This window comes from Pan troglodytes, chromosome 11, assembly GCF_028858775.2.
Source record: "Pan troglodytes isolate AG18354 chromosome 11, NHGRI_mPanTro3-v2.0_pri, whole genome shotgun sequence".
Taxonomy (NCBI): Eukaryota; Metazoa; Chordata; class Mammalia; order Primates; family Hominidae; genus Pan; species Pan troglodytes.
In genome coordinates, this window is record NC_072409.2 from 73,603,159 (window position 1) to 73,621,957 (window position 18,799).

Genomic DNA, 18,799 nt, shown 5'->3' on the forward strand with positions numbered 1-18,799 from the left:
TCATCAAAGGAAGAAATTTTTGGAGAATTTTAACAGAACAAGTTGAGCTCTCAGAATTATATGCCACGTTAAGTTGCAGCTCTTGTCAAAGCAATAGAAATATAAGCAGGTGTGCTTATTTGATGTACAAGAGTTTACAATTGATTCCTCTGAATAACAAACTACATGCATTTTAGATAGTTTGATTTGTAAACAATATTTTTCCCATAATACTTCAAAGAAATACATCTATTGCAAAAGTTAGAGCCTGAAGTTTAACTATCTTCAGTGACAGGCAAGTAACATCAATGAAGTGAGAAGGCCAGGTGTACAACCGTGATATGCCAGAGTCAGCATTTCTGGGTTTGAGTGCTGCTCTTGATATTCAGCTTTTGCAACAGAGAAACTACAGGGAGTGGTGAGGACTGCAGCAAACTGGAGAGGATTCCAGGAGCTTAACACCTTTCAAGGATGGGAACCTGTGTTGGTAGATCCTTTCATTTTTTAAGAGAAATCAGGTATCTCTATTTTTACATTTAAAAAACTTCAGCTTACTCATCTAAAAATAAAGGAGTTTATCAAGAATCAGTGGCTTTCATGCTGTTTTAGGATATAGAAGTCTTTCTTCAAATAGAATTCTCCATAGAACACAAAAATTATAAAACAGACAGAACTAGATTATCTTTTACATCTCTCAGAGTTCTCTATGATGTTATGGGATCCCGAGTAAAAGTTGGTGCAGTAATTAATGGTCTGTATCTTTAATTTATGCTGATTAAACTCATCAGTTTAGTTCAATTTAACAGGTATTAAGTGACTGTTATGGACTAGATTCTGGGCTGAAGTCATGATCTGTCCTTGAAGGATTCATGATCCCACAGTTGACAGTCAAAGATATTTATTCAGGCAGGAGTAAAGAGCAGCACAGAGGCTGAAGCAAACCCTGCTTGCACAATTGCAACAGAAACAAAAATTGCCAAGTGGTACCTAATTAAACTGAAGAGCTTCTGCACAGCAGAAGAAATTATCAACAGTAAACAGACAACCTACAGAATGGCAGAATATATCTGTAAACTATGCATCTGACAAAGGTCTAATATCCAGAATCTATAAGGAACTTAAAGCAACAAGGAAAAACAAATAACCCCATTAAAAAACAGGCAAAGGTCATGAATAGACACGTCTCAAAAGAAGACATAAAACAGCCAACAAACACATGGAAAAATGCTCGTCATCACTAACAATGTGGGAAATACAAATCAAGACCACAATTTAATAATAATAATATTTAACTTATTGCTAATATTGTTAATATTATTGTTAAGTAATAATGTTTAACAATAGCCATTTTGTGAGATATCATCCCACACCAATCAGAATGGCTGTTATTAAAAAGTCAAAAAAACAACAGATGCTGGCAAGGCTGTGGAAAAAAGGGAACCCTTAGACACTGTTGATGAGAATGTAAATTAGTTAAGCCACTGTGGAAAGCAGGTTGAAGATTTCTCAAATAATTTAAAACAGAGCTACCATTCAACCCAGCAATCCCATTACTGGGTATATAACCAAAGGAAAGTAGATCATTATACTGAAAAGATACATATGCTCATATGTTCATAGCCATATTCACCATAGCAAAGACATAGAATTGACCCAGGTGCCCATCAATGGTAGACTGGATAAAGAAAATGTACATACACACCATGGAATAGTATGCAACCATAAAAAAGAATGAAATCCTGTCCTTTGCAGCAACATGGCTGGAGGTGGAGGCCATTATCCTAAGCAAATTAACTCAGGAACAGAAAAGCAAATACCACATGTTCTCACTTACAAGTGGGAGCTAAACACTAAGCATACATGGACATAAACATGGCAACAATAGACACTGTGGATTACTAGAAGGGAGAAAGGGGAGTAAGGATGGGGACAGGGGAAGGGAGGCACAGGGTTGTAGCTTGAAAAATTATCTATTGGGTACCACGCTCACTGCCTGGTGCAATATACCCATGTAACAAATCTGCACATATATCCCCTATATCTAAAATAAAAGCTGACGCTAAAAGAAAGAAAGAAGGAAAGAAAGAAAGGAAGGAAGGAAGGAAGGAAGGAAGGAAGGAAAGAAAGAAAGAAAGAAAGGAAAGAAGGAAAGAAAGAAAAGAAAGAAAGGAAAAGAAAAAAGAAAAGAAAAGAGAAAAGAAAAGAAAATCCTGCTTGAGGAGGAACAAGCGGAAGATTTCAGGCAAGGTTACATTTCCACTGTGCTTTAAAGGATGGGTTGGATTTTTCCAAGCAGAGATAGGACTGGTCGTGGGTATCTGCAACAAATGTGTAGGTTGAAAAACCACACACAGGTGTGAAAGAGCACAGTACATCCAGGGAAAATTAGACAGCTGGTGCACAAAAGGAAACAGCACCCAGAAATTAAACATTCACTTGCTTACTGGTAACTGAGTTACACTAACAGTCACTCCCTACAGTATTCAGCATGGAAGAAGAGATAAACCAGGGCTCAGAGTGGCATGAACTAAAATGTTGGCTTACAACTATAAAACACTTAATCAGTTATACATTTTAAATCAGAATAACAAGGATAATCTGTTACTTTAATAAGCCAAATACTGTAAAATAGCGCAAATAGCCAAAACAAATTTGTATAGATTTTTACACAAAATATTAATATCATGGATTTTTATTCTCATAAACATCTCTGGTCTTAATTCTGAATGTTTCTAGGATTAGTCTATTAACTTGTTTAAAAAGTTTTTTAATTATCACAAACAATTTTGCAGCTACCTTTTCAAGGAATCTTTGGAGTTGCCTCTTTAATTTGCTACACAAAAAATTTCTTAACAAGATAATTATTAGTTTGAAGGCAGACTGAATTCTTGTTTAAAATACAGACAGGACAGAACCCTATTTATAGCTATAACAAGGACTATAAAACATATAGAAGAAGATAATCAAACGTCCATGTCTCTGGAGTGGAGTTGTACCATGACAGAATTTCCAAGTCAGATTTGAGCCCAGATCCCCCATCCAGGGTTACTATACCACTTAAGAGAATTTTGAATTAATTTCACTCTTATATTTTTAAGGAATATCGTATTTTAATAGGTATTAAATATTATATTTTCCCATTTAGCTCAAGAGACCTTAGAGCTCAAAATAACCCTGAGTTCGTTTCTATTTTTTCTACCCAGTAGGGCCCTAAAATTTATTTCAATACTAAAAAGACAGCTATGTAGATTCTCTATCATTTTAACCTGTCTTACCACAACTTCTAAGGTTGGTCTATTGACAGAGCCTAGCATGTTTTGGTGTTAAATAAATAATAGTTCCAAGGAAGATTGTTAAGCTTAATATTAAAAAGGATCTCATATAACTTTAAAATACCTACAATTCAGTAAGATAAAAATAAAGAAGAGAGAAAATAGAAATAAAGAGGGGAAAATGGGTAAAAAAATAAAATAAGGCCACAAGTTAGGTTAGTTTACCAAATAAAAATTATAACATCCTATGGGCTATTAAGATGTTTAATTTCACAAATTTGAGTCTGGATTCCCTAGTGGCCAAGGCAAAGAAAAAAGTAGAATCCTACTTTCCATTAAGTAATATCAAACAAGTAACTCAGAAGAATAACAAATATCCCTAGGTCTGAGTTTTCTGAGAAATTTATTTTATGGGTCCTCATAAACAAGATAATTTAAAATGTAGTTATAAAGAAGTATCTGCCTTAAAGTTTCATAATCTGTGATATTTGAAGCAAACAAATGAAGTGCTAAAGAAGCCAAAAATAGACTTCTTATGGGGATACTCCTCGGAGACCCATCTAGTAGCCCAAGAGGTAAGTCCTCAAAAGACATCCATATAAAAAAGCAAGAAGTTTGTTTTTCATAAGATGTCTCAAAACAGGGCAACGATAAAAACAATCACCAGCAATTCAGTTAACTTCTGTGGGCCTCAGTATCATCACTTGAAAAAGGGAAATATAAACAGGTGGAATAGGCTAGATCATCCCTAAGGGTCCTTCTAGAACTAAAAAAGTGTGATTCTTAATTAAACTTTTACTAATCCCCTACTATGTGCTATGTTTCTCCGAATAAAAAAGATTTCTAAACCCATACATACACACATATGTCCCTTTGAGTGTTTCATAATTTCGCTATTTTGTAGAGTAGAATTGCTGCTACTTGCTTGTTATTACAGCAAGAAAGAATCCAATATTTGCACACCAATTGATCCATGAATGTCAACAGAGAGCACACAGCCTCTGCCCTCCTAAATTGTTCATCTGTGAACTTGGGTGAAAGTTGAAAACTCTTATCGAATATTCAAATCTCTTTTTGACAGCTTCTGTCTGACCGAAATTTTCAAACTAAATTGTATGGGTGCATATGCTAAACAAGGAACTTAACACCCTTCTGTTTTAAACAGTCATTGTATCTAAAATCTCAGGAACATTTCCCACCATTACAAATCCTTAACTGAAGGCACAAGTATTATGTTGGGCTTCTGAAACCTCAGGAACAAAATTAGGCAGAGCAGACAGAGCCCCCAGCAACTGGATGAGAGTGATGGACGTGAAGCTAACAAAAATTAACAATCTTAGTATAAATTATAAAAGGTGATAGTAGAATCTTCAGAGCATTTTACAATATGACTATGCTCTGTACCTCCCAGGAGCCACAAACATGTAACATATATCAAATGTATGTGTGTGCGTGTGTATATGTGTGTGTGTGTATATATATATGTGTATATATATGTATATATATATATATATACATATGTACATCTCATAATATTTTTGGAGAAAATATTGGTAAACCCGGATTGGAACATTTTGCAATCACATTCTTTCCACCTCAGAAAGAACAATTATGTAACAGAAAGCATTTTCAGATCATTTTTACAGTAGCAGGAGCCTGATATTTTTAGAGTGCTTTAGGTAAGTTCTCTTGGTGACAAAAACACTATGCACAGTGCTGCTAATGACATGACTTTCTAAAGACACAAACAACTCTTGGTAAATTTCCAAACAAACGAAAGCACATCATTTCTGCAATAAATCTTGTGGCTACATTTCTGAGAAGGTTGGCGCATATTAAAACTGTGCAAAAATTACTTTGAATCTATATGTAAAATAGTGTTGAAATAGGAGAGTTCCCTGACCCCCTTACAGAACATGCTACTGGGGTGTGGTGCATATGTTCAGCTGTCAGGCACTCAAACCCCTTATGGGAGGGGCAGCATGCAGATGGGATGGTATACAAGCCAGGGTAAGCACTTTTGGGCTCTGGCCCCATGGTAGTGTTTAGGGGTGGGTGCCTGTGACTCCTAAAGCCCTGGTAAGCTAGTGTTACAGTGTTCCTTTAGCTCTGCCATCTACAGACAGCTTAAATGTTAACCAGCTCAGTGCCCTTTGGTACCCAGGTCCTTGTCTGGCATCCAGGAAGAATCAGGTTACACACAGACTTGAAGGACGGTTAATTCAGGAGGTTTTATTGAGTGGTGGAGGTGGCTCTCAGCAGGATGGAGGGGGAGCTGGAAAGGGGATGGAGTGGGAAGATGATCTTCCCCTGGAGTTTGGTCATCCCGCGGCCGAACTCCTCTCCGACCATCCCCAGCCAAATTCCTCTCAACACTCAGACACTCCTTCTCTGCTGTGCTGCTCTTCTGTTCCTCCGCTCTTCTGCTCATCTGCTTGTGGAGCCTGGGGTTTGAGGTGTATATGGGTAGAGGATAGGAGGCTATGGCAGGCCAAAAGCTAACAATTGGGTGTGAAAAGAGGAATGCCCGTTTCCATCTAGGTCTGAGGGTTTCCAGTCTTGAGGGTAATGCCTTTGCTGGGGAAGTGCCCTCTTCTACCCAGTATTTCCTTGCCTCCTATCTGTATCAGTGTTACTTTCTATGTTCAGAAAATCATAAAATGTTTTTTACCTGCATAAATGTCTAATCAGATATTAAAATATCATGTGAGATATGTGTTATGGGCTGAACTGTGATCCCCCAAATTCATATTTTGAAGTTCTAATTCCCAGTGCCCCAGCATGTAAGATGGGAGAATGTTAGAGTAGGGTGAGCCCTTAATCCAATATAACTGGTATCCTTATACAAAGGGAAAATTTGGATACAGGAACACTCACAGGGAGAACACCATGTGAAGATGAAGGCAGAGTCTGAGGTGATGCTTTACAAGCCAAGAAACGCCAGAGATTGCTAACAAACCACAGGATGGGAGAGAGGCATGGAACAGATTCCCTCTCACAGCCCTCAGAAGGAACCAACCCTGCCAGGACCTTGATCTCAGATTTAGCCCCTGGAATTGTGTGACAATACATCTCTGATATTTATGCCACTCAGTTTGTGGTTCTTTGTTACAACAGCCCTTGGAAACTGATACGATGTGGATTAGAGTGAGACTTCTCAAAGGATATCTTTTTATATCGTGTTAATTTTTTAAGCCAAGTGAATGTAGTACCCATTCAACATAGTATATTTTTTATACAATCCCATGCTAATGAGATACTGTTTCATGGGGAGCTGGGGAGAAGACAGCGAGAAAACCATTCAAATCCAGTCCACATGATTCCTCTGGCAGGGAGGGCAGAGATGTTCTATAAAGTGGTAATGCTGAGTGCCTGAAGAACATCCCTGCATTGCTAGAAAAGCCTCTTCAGCCCACGCTCTGTCACAGCTTGGCTGGCCCCACGGCAGCAATGCAGAGTGAGAGAGCGGGGCTGATGACAAGCCACAGCAACCACCCCATCATCTTCCAAGACAAGGCAGTCGGTGATAGGGATCTGCCACCCTAGAGACTGGAAAAACAAAAACACAAGGACCTTAAAGAGCTCCCTTTGTCATCTCCTCCAGGAAAGAGCCTGCTCCCAGGTGTCCTCTTATTGGCCACAAAGATTATGGCGCACCAGTGGGACAGACATTGAAGTCCCAGTGGAAATGTCACCATACAGATATTGTGCCTGTCCTCAGGCTACTTAGAATCTATCTGTAGAAGACTTTCAGCAATCAAATGGTCCCATGTTTAGTGGCCCTTGATTAATGCTAAAGAAATACAGCATGTGGGGAGATCATAGGGAGGCTACATTAGGGAGCTGGAGAAGGCTTTCCCCAGGAAGAGACATTACACTGAAGTAGGAAGGAGGTTGGATATTACAAGATAAAGGGGAGCATGGCACCCATGGAGACTGCCCCAGGCAAAGGAAATGGTGTGGAAGAAGGCATTGAGGCAGGAAGGCATGGCTTAGAGAGTGAGGGAGGAGTGACCCAAGATGAGGCAGCAAGGTAGGCAGGGGCAGACTGTGCATGGCCTGAAAGGCCACAATGAGGGCTTGAACCCAGTGGCTTTGAGTAAGGATCAGACCCGAGCTTTAAAAAATCTCAACTCTGGCCACCCCATGAAGCTGCAACACTGCACCATGGTACTCGACAACCATGTCAGGTACTCAACAGCCAACCGCAGCAGATTGTTTTTAACACCCCCTCTTCTACAGGGCAGTGAGCTGTTTTTACTCACAGCACTTCTAACACCAAATGTTAGGGATGGGGGATTCTATACCAATGACCAATTCCTGAATTCTTTAACACCAACAAGTCATCTAGAATTCAATTCAATTCTAACACTAACTACCAGGACGTCACTTCAGACTGCATAGGTTTAAGGGCTATCCCACAAGAATACCCTTATTTCAGACACGATTAGTGAGTACCAAGTCCCCAGGTTACCCACACTTCTGTCCAACTTGGCTACAAATGGGGAGTTCCCACATCCCTTCCCCCAACCTTGACAGCTTGCTACAACTCACAGAAGTTGTGCAGCACTGTACTCACTATTCCAGCTTTATTATAAAGGACATAGCTCGGGAGCAGCCAAATGGAAGAGATGCACAGGACAAGGTGTGAAGAGGGAGTGTGGAGCTGCCTTGCTCTCCAGGTGCCACCCTCCAAATCCAGAAGTTCTGAAACCCATCGTTTAGGGGTTTTTATGATGGTTTCATCATGTAGGTGAGATTGATTACCTGGAGGTTGAAGTGTGGTACTGAAAGTTTCAGACTTCTAATCAAAGTTTGGTCTTTCTGACAACCACCCCCATAATTAAGCTATCTATGGGCCCACCAAGACTATTCTCATTAGAACAAAGGACACTCCTATCACTCAGGGAATTCCAAGGGATTTCAGGAGCAGCTCTGTGTCAGGAACAGGAGACAAAGACCAGATACATATTTCTTATTATACCACAAGGGCAAATTATTTTCAGTAATAATCATTATTCTCTTGAATTATTTGGTTTTAAAATAATACTTTTAAAAACAATACTCTCAACTTTAAAAGCATTATTTAACTTTAGTAAATCACTTCATGTATGAACTAAAACGAGCACACACCAAAGATATTAAACCTCATAGTTTCACCATAATAAATGTTAAACATATAAAGTCTCTGTGGTTATGTGAAATAAATTTAAGTTCTGTTTATTCATCTTTATAGTCACTGTATTCTCATTGTTTATTTTGGATCTACTGATGAAATGCTAGACTGTGTAGTTCCAGAAGAATTGAAGACAAAAACTGCAACCAAAGTGAGCTCCTCTGATCCCAAAATCATCATGAACTTAACTCTCCGTATGAATGTGTATATCCAAATTCACACATGTCAGCCACTATGTAACTGGGAGCTCTCTGAGTTAATTTCCATGTAGAATACCACGTGTATTAAAAGGTAAGTATTAAAAATGAACTAATTTGAAGCTGGTATATTATTAATACTCAATAGCAACTGCAGTAATTATATAGAACTTAGACCATCAAAAGTTGGTTTTTTTTTTTCAGGGATTAGTATTTTACTGCTGAAATTGTTGAGAATTGCCAGCGCATAATGATAATAAAAACAGACTGACTTTTAATAGGTTTTATTATTGCTTTTAAATTATTTACAGTAAATGTACCCCTTCCTGGCTATATCCTGGACAGACCTCTCTTCCAACCCAGCCCTTGGGACACCACTGATGTGGAGAATGAATTGAAAGAGAGCAAGGAATTTCCAGGAGGCCTGTTAGGGAATTTAGGTGGTGGGACTTGGTGACTGATTGAATATGCAGGTGGGACCAGAAACGGGCTTTTAGCCCCCAGCTTTCTAGATGGGCCAGCAGGTAGGAGGTAGACTTCTTAGTATGTAGGTAAGGACTGAAGCCAGAGGAATGGATGCCATTGCCTGGGGAAACAGTGTTACATAATAGTTCTAAATCTTAATGAACTCCAACATTGAAAAGAGGATACATTGGCAAATATTATCTCCATTTTGCAACTGGAAGACCAAGAGACTGAGTAGTTAAGTCACTTTCCCAAAGCAAGTGAGCAGAAGAGCCAGGATTAATTTTTGGCCTCATTCTGGGTACCCAGTTATTTAATTTAAATGCATTTTAAGAAGACACCATCCTTCCTAAAACCTCTGGAGATACCAAAAAGTAACACAAAGGCTTATGGCTCTGCTGCACCAGGGAAAAACTTCCTACAGACATCAGTCTCTGACAGCTGGAATTCAGACCTGAAAAGCAGGTGGTGTGAAGGAACAATAGAGACTTTTTTTTCCTCTAGATATAGATTATTTTTTTCCAGGAAGTCCCAGAAGGCTGCCAGAGATGTAAGAGAAAGCCCAAAAACACGGCGTCGCAAAACCAAGAGGGGAAGATACTTCAAGGACCAGAGGCTGTTTGTGCTGGTGTTTGTCAATATCTCCCCAGACAGTTATCTTCCCTCCCCCAGTAAGACTATGATCTCCTTGAGAACAGGACTGAATTTTATGCCTTCTGACATTCCCAGTGCCTAACAACAGAGTGTCACTCATGGTAGGTGCCCAGTAATTGTAAGAGGATAAAATCAGATGGGACACTAGGCTTGGAATCAATTACCTAAATCTTGACCCTACTCTAGGAAAAACTAAATTTGTGGCCTTAATCAAATAGTTTAACTATTCTAAGCTTGGTCCAAATGGCTTCTTTTAGTTCTAAAATTTTACAGAAAGGATGACCAATTCCTGAATAATTAGTATTTTGCTCTTCATTCATGACAATGAATCACAGATTCAAAGATAAAGAGCTGGAAGGGCCCTTATACACCATCTCTCTTCTTCTAGCCCCTCATTCTAAGGAACCCCAGGTTGAGAAAGAGACCACATCTTGGTGAAGGTGAGTTAGGATTTGATACACAGCTTCTCCCTCCCAGGCCTCTGCTTAAGCCTAAAAATCCATTGCCTTAATCCACTGCCTTTCTTCATGCATGGAACTAAAATGAAAATGTTGTATGGGGGTTTTCCAGGCTTCTCTCTTTAAAAATACCACGTGGTTCCTTCCTTGGAATTTCACATTATGTTCTAACATACTGAAAATGATCAATGAAGGCTACTTGATTATCTGAATATATATGCGCATGTGCGCACAGACACACACACACACACACACACTCAGGAAACTATAACTGAAACCCAACTCATAACCTACTTATTTATTTTCCATTGGTCTTCAGTATCGATAGTGCCAACAGTAACCGAGAGATAACTAGGAAAACTTTAGGCACTGTTGACAAGACTAATCCTTGCTAGCCACAGACACCCCTTCTATGGCAGTTAGTGACTGCACTCAGACCAAAATAAAGCATATCATTGGAGAACTTTGTATGGCAATGTCTTCTACTCTGCCTTAATAAAATACTCTGTGCTGCTTAATTTTGTCATGAAGGACCACTTCAGAAAACTTGTTTTTGCATATATTTCTATATAATACAAAATATACTAGGAATTAGAAATGCTTGATAAATTTCAACTCAACCATAATGATTTTAGTTAAGACATAGTTTAGCTGGTCCCATCGATTCTTTCTCTTAAAAGATACATTATTAACATCACCACTTCCCTTATACACCATGTATATTCATATTTTCTCTTTCTCTCTCTTGTTCTCACTCTCAGTTTCACTCTCCCTCTCTTAGTTTAGGACATATTGCTCTCTCCACAAGGCACTTATTAAATGGTATATATCTGATTAAACACACTTTTTCATTTTAATATGTTACTGCTTATATGAAATTTCTTGTTCCTTGCACATTCAAAGGAGCCCACCATTTATATTGCCCAAAACCCTACAAAATTGTCACTGAGTTTAAGAAGTCCTTCTCTAATGCTATCACAACTTCAGAAAAGATCTACATCAATAGAAAGTTATCTGAGCCCCTTTTCTTTTGTTTCTCCATCATGGGGACCCTGAGCTGCCTTCTTTCCTTCCTGGAAGTTACAGCATTTCTTCTCCAACCCAGTAATTCAGCTACTTGTCAAAGACTTACAAATGCCACCCCCCGCCAGTAGAGTTCTCATACCAGACCTGTTGCACAAGGCTGTTGAACGCCTCTCTTCTTTGGATGTTCTTTTCTAGTCCTCAGTACCAGGGGAGCCTTAAGAAGGGAAATAAAAAGATAAAACTCCAGAAGCTTCGCCTAGCCATATAGTGAGGACTGTGTGGCACGTTCCCTGGCAGGTATGATAGGCTCAAGTGTGTCACCTACTGCCATGGAATGTCATCTCACTGAGGTCAGGATATTTCTCCCAGCCACGCTGAGTACCTGACAGTTGTCAAACAACATTTCCACCACCCACTTGACAGGCTGCATGGAATAGTGGAGAATGCATAGGGTATAGCGTCTCAACATCTGGTTGAGCCCTGGTTCTGCTACTTACTGTTGTGTGACCTTTCAGAAGTTGCTTAACTTGTCTGGGCGTTGGCAAATACAGACTCCAGATAGCTGGAAAGTAAAGAGTAAATTAAGACAGCAGACCCAAGTTCTAGTGTACATTCTGCCACTTACCAGGTCTTTGCATCAATGGGGTCCAGATTCCTTAGTTTAAAAATGAGGACAATACCTGCCTGGTTTGTATAGTGTCACTGTCAGGAGGAAAGGACAGAAGCGATGTGGAAAGCCCTGTGAACTACACAGTCTTCTGCAAATTGACTGGCTGGCACCCTCCTTTGGCCTCTTTGCTTTATCTATTTGACCGTAAGGTCTCATTTGAAAGTTCAAACCTTTCTAGAACCCTTTCTTCCCAGCACTGAAAGTACCATCCGCAGTCCTTATTTTCAGTCATGTAATTTCAGACAGGCCAGGCACTTCTGAATACTAGATTTCTCTCTGCATGAGTCACAGTGAGAAAACTCACAGCTGGGCAAGAAGCTAGTCTCCTCCCCTTCTCTGCCCTGACCCTGTGTTCCCACTTCCTGAGTGCACTTGATGGCCTTTGAAACACTCAAAAGTCAGGAACTTCTAAAGCACAAAGAGTCAGAGCATGATTTCCACAAGTTCTCTACCTAGGTTGGCCATCTCTCTTTCTACCCCATGGTGATATCCTTGCTCACAATCCAATTTTTCTAAAGCCTGCCTTTTTCTGTCTTTACATTGGCATACTATTTTCTTCCTGCTTGCTTTTAAAATAAGAATCCTTGCCTCATTGCATTAATAAAGTGTTCTCATGTAGGTGAAATAACTAACACTTTACTGTGGGTTCACAACTATCTAAGGAAATAATGGAGGAAGGTATTTTCACTCCTACTTTAGAATGAAAAAAAGAGGCCCAGAAATTCTGTGTGGCTTGCCCCAAGATCACACAGAAAGGAGGTAGCAAAGTCTAGCCTCATCTACCAGCCTGCTGAGTCAGAGCTAACCTTCTTCCCACCACCTCTTGTGGGTTAGTAAGAAAAACAAGAGGCACAGCCAAGGGAGAACACTTATGTCACCCAGTACAAACAGGCAGCCTGAATCCAGAGGTAAACCAGAAAGGAATAAAAGGCAAAGGCAGCTGAGTCCAAGAACAATGGGCAGCATTTTGGAGCCATTCAATTCCCAAGTCAGGTTACAGGGCCATAAATACATTTTAAGGCCTTTAGAATACCTGGATGCTCTGTGACCTTTCTTCTATCTGTGTTTGGGTGTATTAGTCCATTTTCATGCTGCTGATGAAGACATACCCAAGACTGGGTAATCTATAAAGAAAAAGAGGTTTAATGGACTCACAGTTCCATGAGGCCGGGGAGGCCTCACAATCATGGCAGAAGGTGAAAGGCATGCACTACATGGCAGCAGACAAGAGAGAATGAGAACCAAGCAAAAGGGATTTCCCCCTATAAAACCATCAGATGTTGTGAGATGTATTCACTACCATGAGAACAGTATGGGGGAAACCGCCCCCATGATTTAATTATCTCCCACCGGGTCCCTCCCACAACACATGGGAATTATGAGAGCTACAGTTCAAGATGAGATTTGGGTTAGGACACAGCTAAACCATATCATTGGGTTCCCTACACTTCCTTCAGACTTCAAAGACAAGGGATTTCTGGTGAAAAATACACAGAGCTTCCTCATTTTCCATTTAGAGCTTGAATGGGTTGAGGTGGAACTATAAAAGTACTAATGAGAATATTCTGGAACAAACAAAACATAATTTTCTCCATTTTATCTGTTCACTGCAACAGTCATACAAGACAGAGCCAAAGTGGTGCTTAGATTCAGCAGTCAACTGCCAGCATGATTTGGTTTCAGAAATTCCAGGACAGCAGTTTGGTGCGATAAAAAGAACACCAGCTCTCAGTCAGCAGACTCAAGTTTCCATCCCAGGATCTGTCACTTAATAGTTATATGGCCCTGGGATTCCTTTACCCTGCCTGAAAACATAAGAATAATATATCTTTTGAAGACTTTATAGACAGCAGATGTCACAAACTTATGGCCCATGCATCATATCTGGTCCAAAGAGATAATTTCCTTGTCTCACACAATTACAAAAATTATTCTAAAAAATTTCTTTAGAAGAGGCCTGCCTTCTTCCATCTGGCACACACATACTCTTCTCTCTGATCTTATATTGACCTGCATCTGGAGTTTGTGTTCCCTCCTCAAGCCCATGGTCATTTAATTTCAACCTCTTCTTCAGGAATTCCACAAAAACGTGAAAGCTCCTAGCAGATAACAAGCACTCAATGAATATTCTGGTTCTCTGAAGTCTGAGCACTGTTTGCAACCTGATAAAGGGACACTGTGTAATTGGAGTTCCAGTTCCAGCTTTCAGTCTCTGTTGCTGCTTCCTCATGTTCTTTACCCTACCAGTGGTGGAATGCCCAGGGCATAGCTCTTCAACCCCTCTTCTTTCCTAATTACACTCACTCCCTTTAGTGGCCCCATCCAATCTTATGACTTTAAATATGATCAACTTACTGATGACTCCAAAATTTGTAGATCTGGAACAGGCACCTCCGGGGGATTCCACACTCATTTATATAACTGACTCTTTGACTACCTTCACTTAACTAACAGTGGGATAATCATCCATCCCAGTTTATCCAGAACCTTCCTGGCTTGCACAGAACAATTCTGGGTTGTGCCTATGGTCTCAGCAGCAACCCATCTGACAGTCCTGGATTGCTCATCTTTAATAAAGCATTGTCATTTTTAGTTTAATTATGCTAAGTTGGGATGGGTTAGTGAGACCTCCACTTTGTACTTCATGGTTCTGTCATGATTTTGTCTAGTAATGTGTAAGATGCATGGTGATAAACAGTTTTTACTGTAACACATGGATACATTTTAAATAATTCATCTCTCTTTCCCCAACACTTTCCAGATGAAATATAACCAGTGCTTCTTTCTCAAGGACAGCATGGAGGATACTTGCTAGTTTATTTTTTAAAGTCCTAGATACAGGAGATGGCTAACTCTTTCTGGTGAGAGCTAATTCTAGGAAAACTACTGGAAGCTACTTCTACAGTCAGCCAGTTGTACTGTGTAATGCCAAAATGGCCCACAAGACACACAAAGATGCAGGTAGCCAAAACTAAGATCTGTGGGAAACGTAAGTGATAGGTTAGTGTGCATGAAAGTATGCATAAAATAGGGACTTAGCAGTTCTACAAGTAGATTAGTCTACATATTCTTGTGACAGAGTACTATGGTTTGAATGTGTCCCCTCAAAATTCATGTGTTGGAAACTTAATCCCTCTGCTCTAGGGCTCTGCCTTCATGAATGAAATAATGCCACTATCACAGGAGTTGGTTTGTTACTGTAGGGGTGACTTTATTATAAGAGTAAGCTCTTTCTGTCTCTCTTGTTCTTGACTTCTTGCCAGGTGATGCCCTTTGTCATGTTATAATAACGCACTGAGAAGGGCCTCAACTAGATGTCACCACCACACTTTTGGACTTCCCAGCCTCTAGAACTGTGAGCTAAATAAACTTCTTTCCTTTATTAATTACCTAGTCTGTAGTATTATGTTATCACAACAGAAGACAGACTAAGATAAAGAAGTTTTCTCATTTTGCTGCATAATATAAATCTACAATTATTTATTTTATTATTTGATAATATAGTTTTAATTTCTGCAATAAATCTTTTCAACTACAATGAGCTAACAAATGAAAGCACATATTTGATAAAAACTTGAGCACTGCATTTACCAATCTAAAAAATATTTGATAATCAAAGTGTAACTTTTACAAAATGTTGACATTTACTATCCACCATGGAGCTGCAATAACAGTGACTACTTGAAAACCAGAAGATGCAAATCTGCTGAAGAAATATCAGCACTTAATTCAAGTTTCATATAATAGTTATTGCAAGAACACTATACCTAGAGATGATTCAACACATGGAACTACAAAAGGTAGATTTAAATATCATCTGGAAAGCATGAATTTTCATCTAAACTAAATCACTGCTCTTAAAAATTAATTTAGTTCATTTTTTATTCCACGTTTTTCTGTACATGTAAGAAAACCAACATGATAATAGTTAAATGATGCCAGTTTTATCTCAACATGGTCAAACACTAAAAATGGACAATCATGCAAGGTTATTTCAATAAGGATTATTTTCTTCATCCAATTAATTGAATTAAAGTAAAGCTTTTAGAAGACTATTCTCCTAAAATTGAAACATCTGGCATTATTGTGAACGCACTGTTAATTAATTTAAAAGGATAGTATTGAAGAAAAAATTATTTCTGAAATAATAGTACAAATACAAATTTTGGCAAAGTAAACTGTCATAGTAAAAATTCAGTTTTCTTACTAAATTAAGAATTGTACAGAAATGTACTAGAAATTGGTTGTAGTACAAACATAGTGTATATTTAGAACCAGATAAGCTGTGACATCCGCTAATCAGAATAGACATTCACATTGTCAAGCTTTCTACACACACACATATATACACACACACATATATACATATATGTATATATGTTTATATGTATATATATCCAAATATATACATATATGTATATATACACATATGTTTATATGTATATATACACATATGTTTATATGTATATATACACATATGTTTATATGTATATATTTCCAAATATATACATATATGTATATATGTACATATACACACATATATTTATGTACATATATACATATATGTATATATGTACGTACATATACATATATGTATATATGTACGTACATATATACATATATGTATATGTACGTACATATATACATATATGTATATATGTACGTACATATACATATATGCATATATGTACGTACATATACATATATGCATATATGTATATATACACACATATAAATATATATACACACATATGCATATAAATATATATATACACACACACAGACATACACACACACACACTCACCTGGGGTAGGTAAATAAATTACAAAGTTATGCTTGAAGCTGATGTTGAAATTTATATGTGAGGGCACAGTGGCTCACGCCTGTAATCCCAGCACTTTGGGAGGCCGAGGTGGGTAGATCACGAGGTCAGGAGATCGAGACCATCCTGGCTAACACGGTGAAACCCAGTCTCTACTAAAAACACAAAAAATTAGCCAGGCATGGTGGCAGGTGCCTGTAGTCCCAGCTACTTGGGAGGCTGAAGCAGGAGAATGGTGTGAACCCAGGAGGCGGAGCTTGCAGTGAGCCAAGATCACGCCACTGCACTCCAGCCTGGGCAACAGAGCGAGACTCCATCTCAAAAAAAAAAAAAAGAAATTTATATGCAAGGCAGAATATACTTGCTCTATTTGATACATCCAATTAATCAAATTTTAGGAAAGCTTGAGCCTTTAACAGCTACTTTGTAAATTAACCTTAAATGTTCTACATGGACACTGAAAATTTTATGAACAAGTCCCCTAAGTTTTGGTTTGTTCAGCATCATTTGAAATATTTCAGTCAAGTATGCAATGAATGAAGTATTAAAAATTTCAGCTTTTACAATTTGCTTTGAAAAGCTCCAATTATAAAAACAAGGCTTATGAATTTCCTATAAAAGCAAGGGAGAACCTTAAAAAATTAAATGATCAGAATTCTCAAGGTAAACAATATTTAGCTTTGAAATTTTCTAATTGTGTTTGAAATGTCAACTTATTGTAAGACATTTTATGGAGCTCCTATCTTTTAATTGCATAATTTTATATTCTATGTTGAAATGAAATACAGTTGAGAAAACCTACAAATTTGCACCATTTATATTTGAAAAAATTTTCAAAATAATCACAATTTATTATATGAGTTTTGTCTTGTAAAAATATTTGCTGAATGGCACTGATACGGTTTAGCTGTGTCCTCACCCAAATCTCATCTTGAATTGTAACTCCCTCAGTTCCCATGTATTGTGGGAGAAACCCAGTGGGAGGTGATTGAATTATGGAGGCAAGTCTTTCATGCACTGTTCTCATGATAGTGAGTCTTACAAGGTCTGATGGTTGTAAAAACAGGAGTTTCCCTGCACAAGCTCTCTTCTCTTGTTTGCTGCCAAGTGAGATGTGCCTTTCACCTTCTGCCGTGATTGTGAGGCCTCCCCAGCCATGTGGAACTGTAAGTCCAATAAACCTCTTTCTTTTGTAAATTTCCCAGTCTTGGGTATGTCTTTATCAGTAGCTTGAGAACAAACTAATACAATAAATTGGTAACAGTAGGGTGGGGCACTGCTGAAAAGATATCCCAAAATGTGGAAGAGACTTTGGAACTGGGTAAGAGGCTGAGGTTGGAACAGTTTGGCGGGCTCAGAAGACAGAAAAATGGGGGAAAGTTTGGAACTCCCTAGAGACTTGTTGAATGACTTTGACCAAAATCCTTATAATGATATGGACAGTGAAATCCAGGCTGAGATGGTCTCAGATGGAGATAAGCAACTTGTTGGGAACTGGAGAAAAGGTGATTCTAGTTATGTTTTAGCAGAGAGACTGGTAGCATTTTGCCCCTGCCCTAGAGATCTGTGGACCTTTGAACTTGAGAGAGATGATTTAGGGTTGGTGGAAAAAATTTCTAAGCACCAAAGCATTCAAGAGGTGGCTTGGGCACCGATAAAGGCATTCAAGTTTTATAAGAGAGGCAGAACGTAAAAGTTTGGAAAATTTGCAGCCTGACAATGCAATGGAAAAGAAAATCTCATGTTCTGAGGAAAAATTCAAGATGGCTGCAGAAATTTGCAAAAGTAATGAGGAGCCAAATGTTAGTCCCCAAGACAATGGGGAAAATGTCTCCAGGGTATGTCAGAGGTCTTCACAGCAGCCCCTACCACCACAGGCCCAGGGGCCTAGGAAAAAATTGTTTCATGAGCCAGGCCCAGGGTCCCTGTGCTGTGTGCAGCCTAGAGATTTGGTGCCCTGTGTCCCAGCTGCTCCAGCTGTGACTCGAAGGGGCCCACATACAGCTTGGGTCGTGGCTTCACAGGGTGCAAGCCCCAAGCCTTGGCATCCTCCATGGGGTGTTGAGCCTGTAGGTGCAC

The 18,799-nt window shown here is 38.9% G+C and overlaps 1 long non-coding RNA gene across 1 annotated transcript in view; it reads right to left on the reverse strand.

The window, feature by feature from the left end:
• Positions 1-11,366: 11,366 nt before the first annotated feature.
• Positions 11,367-18,799, reverse strand: part of LOC129135933 (uncharacterized) — a 65,753-nt gene continuing 58,320 nt past the window's right edge. Inside the window, exons 3-4 of the long non-coding RNA XR_008537040.2 lie at positions 11,725-11,789; positions 11,367-11,441 (exon numbers count right to left, since the gene is read on the reverse strand). This is a non-coding gene — a long non-coding RNA (uncharacterized LOC129135933). The remainder of the gene's footprint in view (positions 11,442-11,724; positions 11,790-18,799) is intronic.